Below are 13,242 nucleotides of genomic sequence, written 5' to 3'. Positions count from 1 at the left end.
CAACACTACCTTTTCGGCACAGTGGCGTTTGTTGTGTCATGTGGAATTTACCGTGAGGCGCAAGAAAAATAAAAGTGCTAACATGCCCATTTCTTTTTCTAATCAGTGCAAACGCGTCATTTATCGAATCAATCAACAGAACTGATATTTTTCATTTAGTAAATCAGATTGATTAATTACACATATAGCTTTAATGCTATGCCTTTCCTCTTCCTCTATTACTTTTCTTTCTATTTTCTTTTCTGTTCATTCCTAGAGCTCGATTCTCGGCCTACGCCTTTCAAAGGATGCGCGCCACTGTCTAAACAAGGGCGACAACAATGAAAACAAAAACATTCACAACGCGAAAAAAGAAAACTACAAAGTGCCATGTTTAAAATGCCCTCACTACAGTGAGGGGGCCGCGTAATAATAGTATCTCCACTTAATATCACAGACCCCTAACCGCATAGTTGCTAAACTGAGGGGCCGCCTTTTTATTCCATTGCATGTTATGCGCATAAAGTTTCGCTATAGTAGTTGGCCCGTCTCTATGGGGCACACAGTGACAACGTAACAACGCGTCATTATTCATTCATCTGAGGCCGTTACAGAGGCCCCTACCTAAGGCGCCTCTACCCCCTCTCTCTCTCTTCCTGCCCTATACAACGAGGCCGCTTCGCTCAATTTGGCAGGAGCCCTCCATGCCAGGCGTGGTGATGAAGATTGGGACAAAAGAACAGATAAGTCAAACTAGAAAAATTTTAACGCAGGAACGTTAATAAATAAAAAAATTGCTACGCCACAATTCGAACCCAGCACCCCAGAATCACAAGCCCAATGTTCTTCCGTTGTGCCATGAATCATTTTCTTCTCTTTTTCGTGGGAATTATTATAGTGACCACAGTGTCGTAAAGAAGCACCACTTGATAAACTATTCATCCTTATACTTGTAGAGAACTCCCTGGAAATGTAAACAGCGTGTTTTGTGGTGACTCTTGAGAGTGTGCAATAGTGCCTGGTTAACGCCACTAGTAGACATATGTTTTGCTGGCATCACTGCGCCATGAAGATTAGACCACTAGGTTTGCTATTAAAAAAGAATTAAACTATGGGGTTTAACGTGTGCCAAAACGACGATCTGATTATGAGGCACGCCGTAGTAGGGGACACCGGGAATTTGGACCACCTGGGGTTCTTTAACGTGCACCCAAGCCTAAGTGCACTGGAGTTTTCGCATTTCGCCCTCATCGAAATGCGGCTGCCGTGGCTGGGATTCGATCCCGCAACGTCGTGCGTAGCAGCCCAACACCATAGCCACAAAGCAACCGCGGTGGATATGTTTGCTATTACAAAGATTCCACATGAGCTGTAGTTACTCCGTCACTATAGCGTTATGGCTACAGCAAAAAGCTCCCTCATTATGTTCGGTTCCCTATGTAAAATGCAAAGACAGCATTCGTGATGGTGACACCACCGCCACCGCCATCGCCACCGTCACCACCGCCACCACCAACAACGACGACGACGACGACGACGATGGAGTGCCACATGTAAAATACAAGAACGACGGCAACACAACAAAACAACAACCAAGTGCCACGCAAAGTGCAAGAATAACGTCAACAATCACTGCGGCCACCTTCTGTTTAGCCTACCAAAATGAGATTGTCGGAGTTTAAGTGTAAATGACGATATTCACACTGGGATTTCAGCATTACTAATCGTACTTTTGTTTCCATTGCAAACATTAAACAAGTATCCAGTAGCCGTGCACCTTGAAGTTTCGCAGCGTTAGCTCATGTCCTAAGTCATGGACCTCCACGCATCTCGTGATTTAGCGCACATTTCGCCCTTGAGAGGGAAACGCATTCTCCGCTGTCTCTATGTTATACGCTTTACTATTCTTGATGCATGCATTCATCATAGCGCAAGCGCCGACTGAAGCGGCTTGCACGAGGTGCCCAGAGAAAAGAAAAAAGAAAGAGGGAACCGTGTCAGCTGAGAGTTGTCTTCGTTTCTGAGCGATGCAAGTGACTATACTGCTTTTCTCGTAAATTTATGCAACTTTTCCAAGCGCGCCTCGTTCAATCTCATTTATCGAAGAGCAGAATAAGAACCCGCCCCCCCATCCCTCTCAATATTGCACTTCGGGCCTTCTTAGAAATCAGTAGCACAGCAACTAACAAAACGTAGCTACATGTGAATGATCACCCTCGTTCAGTGAAGTAAGCTTACGAGCTTGAAAACTCTCTGAGAACTACGTCCTTTACTCGTTTGTTAGCATTACCACGAATGTATATCTCTGAATACCGGACATGTCTGTGGTTGCAAGTGCTAAGAAGTCAACTTTTCCACAACCTTTATTCAGCAAAGAAAAATGTGCTCCAGAAAGCTTTGACAAAGATATGGCTTACGCATTCGCAGCTTGCGCTTTCTTGTAACGTGCTTTGTTTCCGTTTTACGAGACAGTTGATTTTCCTTCCTTATTGTCAGTTGACGTTATCCTTCTCAAGGTGGTCGAACAGGGGATGTGGATGGAGTCAGCGTTTCTTTGCGCAAACAAAGACAGAAAGAAGTCGTATACGGTCCTGGCTTCAGCCTCATACATTAGCAAATGTGACTTACAGCGCATACACAGACAAGGGGACAGAAAGACGAACGACGAAGACAAGCACTTTTCTTCGTCATTGTTTCTGTCACCTTGTCTATGTATGTGCTGTAAGGAGAAGGAGGAGGAAAAAATTTATTGAAAAATAAAGAAGAAAAAAAGAGAGGACGAGTATACTTGTACTATAGGTGTCTTTCTGCTTGCGCGATGAGGTGCCCTTAGTCCAGGGCTCCTGCGGCTCTTGCTGTCTCCCGGGCCCACCGCACCAGTTGCTGCTGGTTTTGAGAATCCGATCTAGTCAGCACGGCCTCCCACTGCTCGGGTGTGGGGTTGGGTATTTGCGGGGCTGCCTTCAAGTTGGGGCACGCCCACGTGGTGTGATATAGGGAGGCGTAGTCGTTACAAGGGGGACATTTGTATGACTATAGTCACGCTTGCAATCGAATATCAACTAGCCAGTACTCAAACCCCGCTCCTGCCATATTCCGTCACTCTTGATCACTTCAAATTTCCCTCTCTTTTGATCCTCTGTCTTCTTTAGCCTATTCTTTTTACTCACCAGTGGGTTTTAAATATACCGTGGATATTTCTTTGTAATAACATCAAGATTTTCCAAAGAGACATGCATCTACGCGGGGAAGAGTCAAGCTTCCGCTGTGTCGTGTTAATCGAGTCGGTCTGAAACCATAGCGGCCTTTCACACGCCTACGAATAAATTCAAGCACATACGCCAATTATGTAATTCTACGAGCGCTCGCGATTACTGACTGCGCATTGCGGACGCCACATTTCTGTTACACTGTGCCGCAGTCAGAAAACGACGCTACCTAAATCAAGCCATATCTTTCTTTCGTCGAAAAGCAGTCGCTCTGGAATGCCTCTATGTCACGTCAACTAGCGTGGGAGCAGGCGGTTTCGATGCTGGACAACTTCATCTCCTCGTCCTGCGGTTCTCAGCATTTGTTTCATTTCCTCCTCACGTAGTGCACTAGTTTGCCACGCGTGGTGGCGTTTCACTTTCTATTCTGTTATATTGCAGTTAAGCCCTTATTGTGCGCTCTTACCTTTTTTTTTTAATACTATGCGTTTCCAAGTCACAAGCAGCTCAGGTTGAAACTATCTGCTTGCTCCCAGTGCTTCGCCGTTTTCAACTGCTCCACTGCTTGGATGGTCATGCAAAAGAAAAGAAGAAAACATATCTGGTAACAGTGGGAAGCAAGAGAAATTGCTATGCTCGCCATCACATTCGTAGTTTCGTGTGTATAGATCAGTTTATTGAAATTAAAGTAACTAGACGCGCCTACGATCAGCGTACAGAGGATTTCGGGATAGAGTCGAAAGTGTATTTGCCGAAACTACTTAAATCTCTTAGGAGTCGAGCGCGTAAAGACATACCCTTATTTTGCCCAGTTTGCATCACTTAACGTATACCCCCCGCTTTGTCGTCGCATAACTTTATTATAATCTACACTGTACATGCGGCGCTAACTTATTAACGCGTGTTTCTTCTGGGACAGAACGAGTTTAGCATAGCGTATAGCATAGCGTACTCAGTGCCTTCGCTTCTGACGATGCGTGATCTGTGTACGACCAATTTCGTTTTAGATATTTATAGGGAGAATTTCTCAATGCTTCGTACGCGTAACAATCTCGTCGTTTCATTACTAATCGGAAACCTTGTTCCATGAGCTGCGCAGAAAACAGCGACAAAGTGAGAGCGCAAAGCCGTGCAGCCACCTCTCTTTTTCTTTATTGATTGTACATAAGTATATGAGGTTAGGCTACCTAAAAGTCGGCTATCCGAAGACAGTTGAGAAATTTAGGCTCGCTGCTCCGTACAACAGGCACACGTATATCACCGACACACAAGTATACTAAGCCTACAAAAATTAAAAAAAAAGAACATAAATGAAAACAATACCTCAGTCTCATGTCTATACCTGACTAGTAAGTGTCATAGACAGTCTCATGCGTGACTTCATTGCTTCTCATGAAAAGAAAAAAGAGCAGCGCTCAGTGTGCGAGTGTGACAGAGCGCTACTACAGCAATGGCTACTGTTATTTATGCTCCATAATAAGTATGCCAGTGTGCTCTATGTTTGCGCATACAAACACACAACTCAATGTGACCGCTGCGTTGAAGTCACAAATCATCAGAAAGGAAACAAAACAAATACAAGACAATCAAGCAACTATATCATGGAATATATAGGTTAATAAAACAACAATGAATATCTTATTCGATTTGTTTCTTCATATGTTAGTGTAAATGCTTATTACTGGAACATATGGGCTTATTCTTGCGTTTCCCATTGGCCAGCGAAGTCGTAGGTAAAAGCCAATGCTTAAGAACTGAATGACTTTCACGCGCGTGAGTGACACGAAGAGTATGACGCACCCAAAATTAATCACGTCCCAAATCACACGTGATTGTCCCTCAGCAGAACGCAGGCAAGCGTACGAATATAGGGCAGCAAACGTCTCTGAAACACTGCCAGAGCTTTCGTTTTAGAAAGTGCATGATTTGAACGTAACCAAGACGCACCTCGGCTCATTGCAGAATGATGATGACGAACCGACGAAGCTCAAAAAAAGAAAAGGAATAAAGTAGGAGGGGAATTTGCAAACTCGTGCTCAGGAGGAACACCGCACACTTTCTCCCGCGCAGTCGAGGTAAGCTGTAATGAAAGCCTCAAGCGCTGCCTATCCAGACTGCTCTCTTGTGGCGGAAGAATTCTGACGAAGCACTTCAGTGGCACCAGTAGCAAATAAAGGGAGATGTAAAACTGGAATGCGTAAGTATTGAAGGACGAGTGAATTTTGTTGTTGTCGGTTTTGGAACTAAAAAGCAGTTTCGGAAAAACGACACCACACAGAAAGCTCTACCAGGAGAAAGGATGGAAGTTGAAGGCCCAGAGAATCTTGATTTCCCTCAGAAGCGGGGCGGCTTCCGGACAAGGTCAGCTTTGAAAGTGGGCAAACTAGGAGGGGAGGCAGGCACGTAGCTTTAAAGCACGGAAATAAAAGGGACAAGACGAGGATGATAAAGGAACCGCATTGAAATGGCAGAGCGAGTGATTGAAACGCGTGCATCTCAATTCGAGACTCGCTACAATCTCGCAAAGGTTTCCGAGCTCAGGCCCCTTGGGGATTCTTTTGTCTGCCCTTTTCTTTTTCCTGAAATTTTCGGCGTATATATTTGCGAGCGAGCTTCCATAATATGGGGCGCTTTCCACGATTTCGAGACTTGCGAAAGTTCGAAACGCGTTCTGGCAGCCTTCTGTGAATATTTGCCTGAAAAAAAAAGAAAATGGGCCGTGCGGAGGCTTGCTCCACGAATGCCATTTGTTCGACGCAATATTTCAGAGGTCGCACCCTGCCGTTAGTGCGTAAGTCGCTCATAGCTTTCTTCAATGTATCACTGCAGAGGCTTAGCGATGGTTACCTGCTCCACTGTGGTTTTAACTACCATGGTGGAAACAGTTCAATTCGTTGAGCGCACCGCAGTTTATGTTGTACAAGGCTGGATTGATTGGAATGGAAAAGTCAGGCCCAGTAGTACGACGTTCCTGAAGTGTGTGCACCATTTTTACGGTCGAACACAGCCTAGTTGCAGTATTCCACATTTTTCAGGTGGACATTACGCAAAGGCATCTACAAGCGTGCTTGCACTCAGATAGGTCGGAAAAATATGACGAATGTCGCTATTAAAGTCTTATGCTAGTCTGTTCGTTGGTATTACTTTAAATGGGCTTCATGGCAAGAACTCATACTGAACCCTTAGCCAAAGAGCGCCTGTAAGATGGGTATTGTTAAGGTAAGTTGATGTTCAGTTTTAATTCATAAACGTCTGAAGCCTTAGGCCATTGTTTCGATGACTCCCTGTAGAGCTCGAGCGCATTTGACGCAGTAATTCTTTTCGATTTCTCACTGGAAACGGCAAATAAATACAGTTTCATGTTAACGTAAACTATATTTATAGGTGTGCTACTGGCCACAACAATGACAGCAACAATATAAAATGTGTGTGCGCCCGTTTGCGTGCATGTGTTTGATACTACAGCCGCGCCGAAAAGAACAGAACCGCTCACGTTGATTCACAGTCGCTCGCCGGTCAACGTCGACAGTGGCTCCTCCGGTGTGTTCGACAAGAACTCCGCACGGCTCGATCTCTTTGAGCCAAATGGAAAACAAGACTACTGTTTGCATAAACTATACCGAACGGCTGCAGATACTCCCTTTCCGAACGTACGTATCGGAGGACAATAAGAAAACGAAACGTACCCCTGAGAAAAAAAAAATAGATGCAAAGAGAAAGCAGTCAAATTGAGAGAGCATTAATTTAAGTAAGACGACACCCCCACCCCCACCCGCCTCCTAATAAAGGTCCTCATATTCCTCTTATTGTCGCACGAGCAGAAAATCACAGTGCCAGTGTCACGTCCCAATTTCATGGAAGTGATGCGGTTCGCCAAGTGATACAGCGAAAAAAAAAGGGGGGATGAAGGAGAAAAGCAAAGGGAAACAATAGAAAGAGAAGGATGAAAGGGCAGCAATGGTGGTCACCAAGCTTTACGAGGCATAAATGTAACAGAAATTGAGCGCTGACATAAATAACAACTTGCGAATGAACTATACGCGAGAATTGCGAATAACAGCACCAACGAAATAAAGGTCGAATCTCTGGAGGCAAATAAATTCGCCTCGGGATCAAAACAGCCTTGCTAACCCATTTTTAAACAGCGCGTATTCTGGAAACGACACATTGAATGTCATAGATGAGATGACATTAATGGATTAGGTGACGTTATGCGCATTTCTTAATCTGACCGGATATATTCGGGATAGGCGTTGTCATGACGTGCCATGCTATGAATGCATATCATGGCATCTGTGTATCTCAAGCCATGATAATTTCCACGAAAGTCATGACATGCTTGACAAGAATGACTTAAATTAATGACATGCCTGCATGCACGTATGGCATGACATTATTATGACGAGAACTTATGCTGACCCAATGATCGAAGCTGTCTACTAACTTGGACCGATGACTATGTGCTCGGGTTCATGATGCCGTGATGATCGTTGCATGGTCATTCCAGCTTCGTAATCCCAATTCCGTCAAATGAGTCTACATTCGCCGCAACATTTGCGCGAAGCCTTGGATTTCTCTTGCCTGAAACAGCGCTCCCCGTTGTCTTTTTTCTTTGACCGTAATTGAACTTATGCGTGACAAATCCTTCCCGATTTTTATAGTCGCATGGTTCCGATCTAGACAAACATTGAGAAGATGCAACCAATCTGATGGAGTCACTTTAGCATAACCCTGGGAACGTTCACACTATGAATGGGTGTAAAATTGGTGCGAAGAGGGCAAAAAGGACATCTTTCTTTATTCCACAGCGTGGAAACTACCTGAAAACTGGAAAAAATGAAAGAAAAGAAAGAGAAGAATAGAGAAGAAAAGAGAGAGAGAGAGAGAGAGAGTGAGAAGTAGCAGTGACATACACTGACTAACAGTCGCCGCCGGGCTAGTTGGATCATCATTCCAGCTTAATAATAGCGCCAACAAATTATGAACAAAAAAAAAAAAGACAGGGCAGGCGCTAAATAGTTGCGGATGGAAGTTAGCACGTGTGCTGTCCTTCTCGTCCATGTCTTTTTGCGCCATACTTAATCTCATATTCCGCTGCCAAGTACATTCCCACGTGGTGCAAAGCATACTCGGACGCAGTCTAGTTCTCCGACTGCACTCGCCGCTGCTAGAGAGGGCGCCACCGTCGCTCTTGCTCGTGTCTGCGTGTTCTGGCATGGCGTGAATTGCAATACGTTTCACGGAACTCGCCGACGGTAACGAGGTCCGATAATGAGGCCTCATCGGCACCTTCAACTCCGAAGAATGAACAGACGTTATATTTTTCTTCCGAGTACAATTTCTCTGCTGAAAAGGGAAAAGCCGTTTTTAAATTTATTGTCGGTCACAAGGACATGGGTGCGTAAAAGGAAGCTGGAAGCGCCGTTCCAGTTCAGCGTGAATCATTTATTATTTGCGTCAGAGAACCCCGGTTGCCGTACGAAAGGCTATGCAGAGCCCACATTCGGTGAGCTGAACGTAAAATAAGCGGCCGAAAGAACAAAGGGGAAATCTACTAGGGCACGTGCCCAATTTCTTACGTGTGTATTTTTTCCCTGGCCTTTTCTACGCTTTCGCTAGGAGGCGTCGTCTTCGTGAGAGCTTTACGAGTTCAACCGAGCGTGTAAACACAAGGTGCCCTGCAAGCGCGGCTTCAACCCCGCGCTTGTAAAACAGCCCCAGATATTTTCGATTCACTCACCTGTTCTTTTTTATTTTTTTAGAATTCGAAGTTTTTCCTCATATACCATGGGAACTGCTGGTGTCCCTTGATGGCTTCTAGAGACGTGATGAGCAAATACTAGTACAAAATATATGCTAACAGTTTAGCCTAAAGAGTTGAACAATGATAGCAATAATTAGCACAAATGCTGAGAACCATCTTTTGTGATTCATTCTCTTTCATTCCTCGATTTTATTTCATTAATTGATTGGATTATTGATCCATTCTTCAATTCATCCATTGCTTAAATGCGACGTTAGAGAGACTTCATACATCTCTGCCCATGATCATTCGCTTAGTACTTGGCATTTCGGTGAAAGACTAATGGGAAACCATACAAGTAGAAATATGTAAATCTGCCAAGTAAATATTACTCAAGAGGCATTGTTGGAACCGAGCCCCCGTACCAGCGTTTATTTTTTCTTTCCTCTTGAAAGAGGGAGAGAGAGAGAGAGATAGCTAAGGGAGGAAAGGCATAGAGGTCAACCAGACGAGCGTCCGATTTGCTACCCTACACTGTCGGTAAGGGAAAGAGGGAATAAAAGGGGCTCGAACTAAAGCTTTCCCTTCTAATCTGGCTTAATGCCCCAAAGCAACAAAAAGGCTGTGGGAGACGTCGTAGTTGAGAAAACTGGGTGAGGAGAGGTTGTACTCCAGAAGAATTTTCGACCACCTGGAGTTCTTTACGTGCACATAAATTTAAGTATACGAGCGTTGTAACTTCTTCCCCCATCGGAAGGTGGCCCGTCAGGAATCAAACCCGCCACCTCGTGCTCAGAGGAAAAACGCCATAATCACTGAGGAACCGCGGTTAGTGAAGCGACTTCTTAAAGCAGGAATTCAATGAAAAGTGAAGTAAGTGTCAAGGATCAACCAGGAAGAAACAAGGCAGAGCGGGGTGCGCCAGGCATTCCGCATCGCCAGAAAGAAAACTAAAAGAAAAGAGTAAGAAAAAAGGGTGCCTAGAAGACTGAACCACTTTTCCAAGGAAGGGCCGAAATTGCGTTAGACGCGCTGATGAGTTAAATTGCTACCCTTTGTCGGCAGTCTCGAGAAAAGAAGGTTGGGCGAGCGCCAGGAGCCAGAGGTTAAGCCGGGTGATATATTAATCTCATCCTTCGGCCGGACCTCCGAGATTGCATTGCGCTCCAGCGGCCGCGTGCCTGCCTTAGCCCACAATTTGCCACATTGTTCTTAAACTGAGGACACCAACGCTTTATCGTGTGTCACGCTGGCACGAATGCACCGATCACTGCGCCTATATAGCACCAACGTTTAGCGTGCATGCGTTTTTTTTTTTCATGGTGTTCAAATTCTACCTCAGGGCTTTCCTCTGCTCTCCTTTTCGGTGATCCGGTAGTGGCACGTCAAGTGTAATTTAGAGAGGCTACGCTTTTTTACAGATTTCCTCCAACTCCCAGTTCTTTAATTAGCTCTTAGCTCGCTTTAATTTAGGCGAGACGTTGACAAACTAGGGGACTGCGAGCAGCGTGGAATAGGCTCTTTGTTTCGTTTAGTTAACGGTGACGTGAAGATATTAAAGGCGTCAGGTCAGTGGCCTCCACTTCTTGATCCTTCGTCGCTTGTGTTGTTGGTTGGTTGGACTGTATTGAATAGTCCGGCAGGTTTTTGACGACCCGGGCTCAGGTCTCCCACGACGAGACATCGAGATCTTGTCTCAGCACCACGTCGCGGGCCTGCTGGACGGCCCAGAGTTGGTCACCGAGGTCGGAGCTGCGCAGTAGGGCGGCCCACCTCAGGGATAGGGTGTAGGAGTTTAACTCGTTTGTGCCTCTGGCGTTACATTCCCATAGCATATGTTTGAGTGTAGCTGTGTCCTGTTTGGATGTCTTACATGTGTCTTCTTTTTGTTTTTCAGGGAACATCCGTTTGAGGAGATACGCATGTCGCATGTGAGTGCACAATTGAACGAAGGAACACGGAGACAGCCAGTTCTAAGCGGCGTGCACTAGCGAAAGATCTAAAAAGAAATATTGAAAATGCCTCTCACCACTCCTTACTGGAAACGTTAAAAAATACTCATAAAATCTGGGTTTTTACGTGTCCAAACTACGATTGGATTACGAGACATGGCGTGTGAGGGAAACTCTGGATTAAGTTTGACTACCCGGGGTTCCTTCCCGTACAGCCAACGCACGGTAAACCAGCGTTTTGCATTCCGCCCCCATCGCAATGAGGCCACCTTGACTGGGATTGAGCCCACAATTTCTAGCCACTGAGCTGCCTCAGCGAATATGTTGGTTGTTATACACAAGAAGTTGTAAAGGCGTCGTTTATGGGGCGTTCTACAGCAACAATACTTTGATAATGCCGAAGATATGAACAAATAAAATAAATTGACCTGTCCCGAAGGTCTATGAACTGTATGAAATCTCTCCCTTGGTTTTCGTTGCTTCGTTTCACTAGTGTCCTCACTATTATAGTAACTAGTAATGGTTCTGGCCACTATTCTCTACCACATCCTGCCCTTCATGCAGTTTGTTCCCTTGAAGAAACATGCATGGAGGCCAGCGGGAGAAGGCGTCAATCGTGAACACAAACTATTGTACAGAGACAGTTACTCACGCCAATACCAGCAGACTTCAGTGATTTCCCCAATCTGCACTGAAAAATATTTTCCACCCTTAAAAGTGAATAAGAGTATAAATCGGCATGTACTAATACGCCAAGACCCAAGGGTGTAAGGGTATGAATAATAAACAGATTTACATCCTTAATCGCATTTAAAAATGTTATGTATTTTACAGCGTGGGTCGTATTCATAGAAAGATTTTGGGCTAGAATTGTCCTTAAGAGAAAATTTCTGCCAATCTTAATTTTGGACATATTGTCGCTTAGCTATCTTTCCGTTTCCTCGTCGCCGGTGTTGTGCAGCAGTGTTCCTTTATTTTTTATCCTTTTTTTTCTCTCAAAATGTCTTTTCACCCACGAGTGGGGAGGCCGGTTGGGGGAATCTCACGCCGGGTACCACCCGCTCCGCCTGAGGGTTCGGCCGGCCGACCGCGTTGCACCCGCCTTTTGTACTGGCGACATAAGCGGCGTCTTCTAATTTCGCAAACTCTTCGGTGAATGCTTCTCGACTCTTTTGTGCACTTTCTCTTTCTAGACGCCGATAGCTCTTCGCTCTAGTTCGTCAAAAGCCTAACGGCTGTCTCTGTGGTTTTCTGTATATCTTTGCTTTTCTTAGGGTGATAATTCTTTAGGCAGACGGCTGTCATCGAGTTCAAACTCAGCGAAACCCGTCCATGATTGGCTGTGCGTATTTCAATCTGTGTGGTCTAATTGGCTCTGCTCAACGAGGTGTTGGGATTGGTGTTTTGTTTGCTCTCTGGCGGGGTGTTGTGACGCTTGCCGAGGCGCGCAGGGGGAGTTTGCGCCGGAGACACTAAGCGACCAGGTCGCAGTGACTGCTGCTGATATGTCGTAATTATGAAACGAGCAAGTGCCTAAATATTTTATTGGTGTAACTATAAAGTTCAAATAAATCAAGTCAGGAAAATGTATACGGATCTCCAATGCGCTCGTCTCGTCTCTGCCGGGTGGAACAAGAAGCGACACCATTCTACGCTACATCATCAGCGAAGACGGCCAGCCAATGGCAAACGCTTATGTACGAAAAGCATTGTCAATAAGACCCTGAACTTCTTTACTGCGACACGTCGGAAGGTTCTCACAGCGAACACCGCCACCTTCTCAACAATAACATGCGATGACGCCCTGCTCCACTGCGGCATTGCCTGTTAAAGCCCCCTAAATACATTCGTGGACGCCGCGGCTCTCAACAGCCGCGTTTACACGAACGCGAGAGTGGTGTGTCGCATTATTTAGCGCATCGCGGTATAATTATTATGCGACAGCGTTTACACGTGGCCCCAGTTGCGCTCTCTCCGAAACAAGCTACAACCTGCTTCCGGCGATTCGCGTTCCCCCGGTGAGAGGAAAAGAGCACACTGCGACAGCCGTCTCGCTCCCTCAATGCGATACGCTAGCGTTTACATGAACCGCGTGAGTACACCCGTCTCTAACTACCCTCGCCTGTCACAATTCAGTTCTGTGGAAGCCCTAAAATGAATCAAGAATCATGAAAGGGAATATTTTTCCTCCACCCAACTGTAGCCGAAACTACAAACGAAGCCCACTTACCCTCTCCTGTCGCATCAATGCGATTCACCGTCCTGGCGCATTACTCCCCGATTACATAAATGAGATGCGGCACGATACTTGTCGCACTCATGTGTCGCCGCTAGTGCCTATGGCAAGTAAACGCCAACC

General features: G+C 45.6%; 1 long non-coding RNA gene across 3 annotated transcripts in view; it reads right to left on the bottom strand.

Moving 5' to 3' along the window:
* LOC129386205 (uncharacterized) overlaps window positions 1-13,242 on the bottom strand; it is a 345,005-nt gene that overhangs the window by 195,241 nt on the left and 136,522 nt on the right. For all 3 annotated transcript variants that reach the window (XR_011893847.1, XR_008613658.2, XR_011893848.1), the window contains exon 2: window positions 3,655-3,749. This is a non-coding gene — a long non-coding RNA (uncharacterized lncRNA). The remainder of the gene's footprint in view (window positions 1-3,654; window positions 3,750-13,242) is intronic.

Source organism: Dermacentor andersoni, chromosome 4 (assembly GCF_023375885.2).
Source record: "Dermacentor andersoni chromosome 4, qqDerAnde1_hic_scaffold, whole genome shotgun sequence".
Lineage (NCBI taxonomy): Eukaryota > Metazoa > Arthropoda > Arachnida > Ixodida > Ixodidae > Dermacentor > Dermacentor andersoni.
This window is presented reverse-complemented; position numbering and strand designations above follow the sequence as displayed.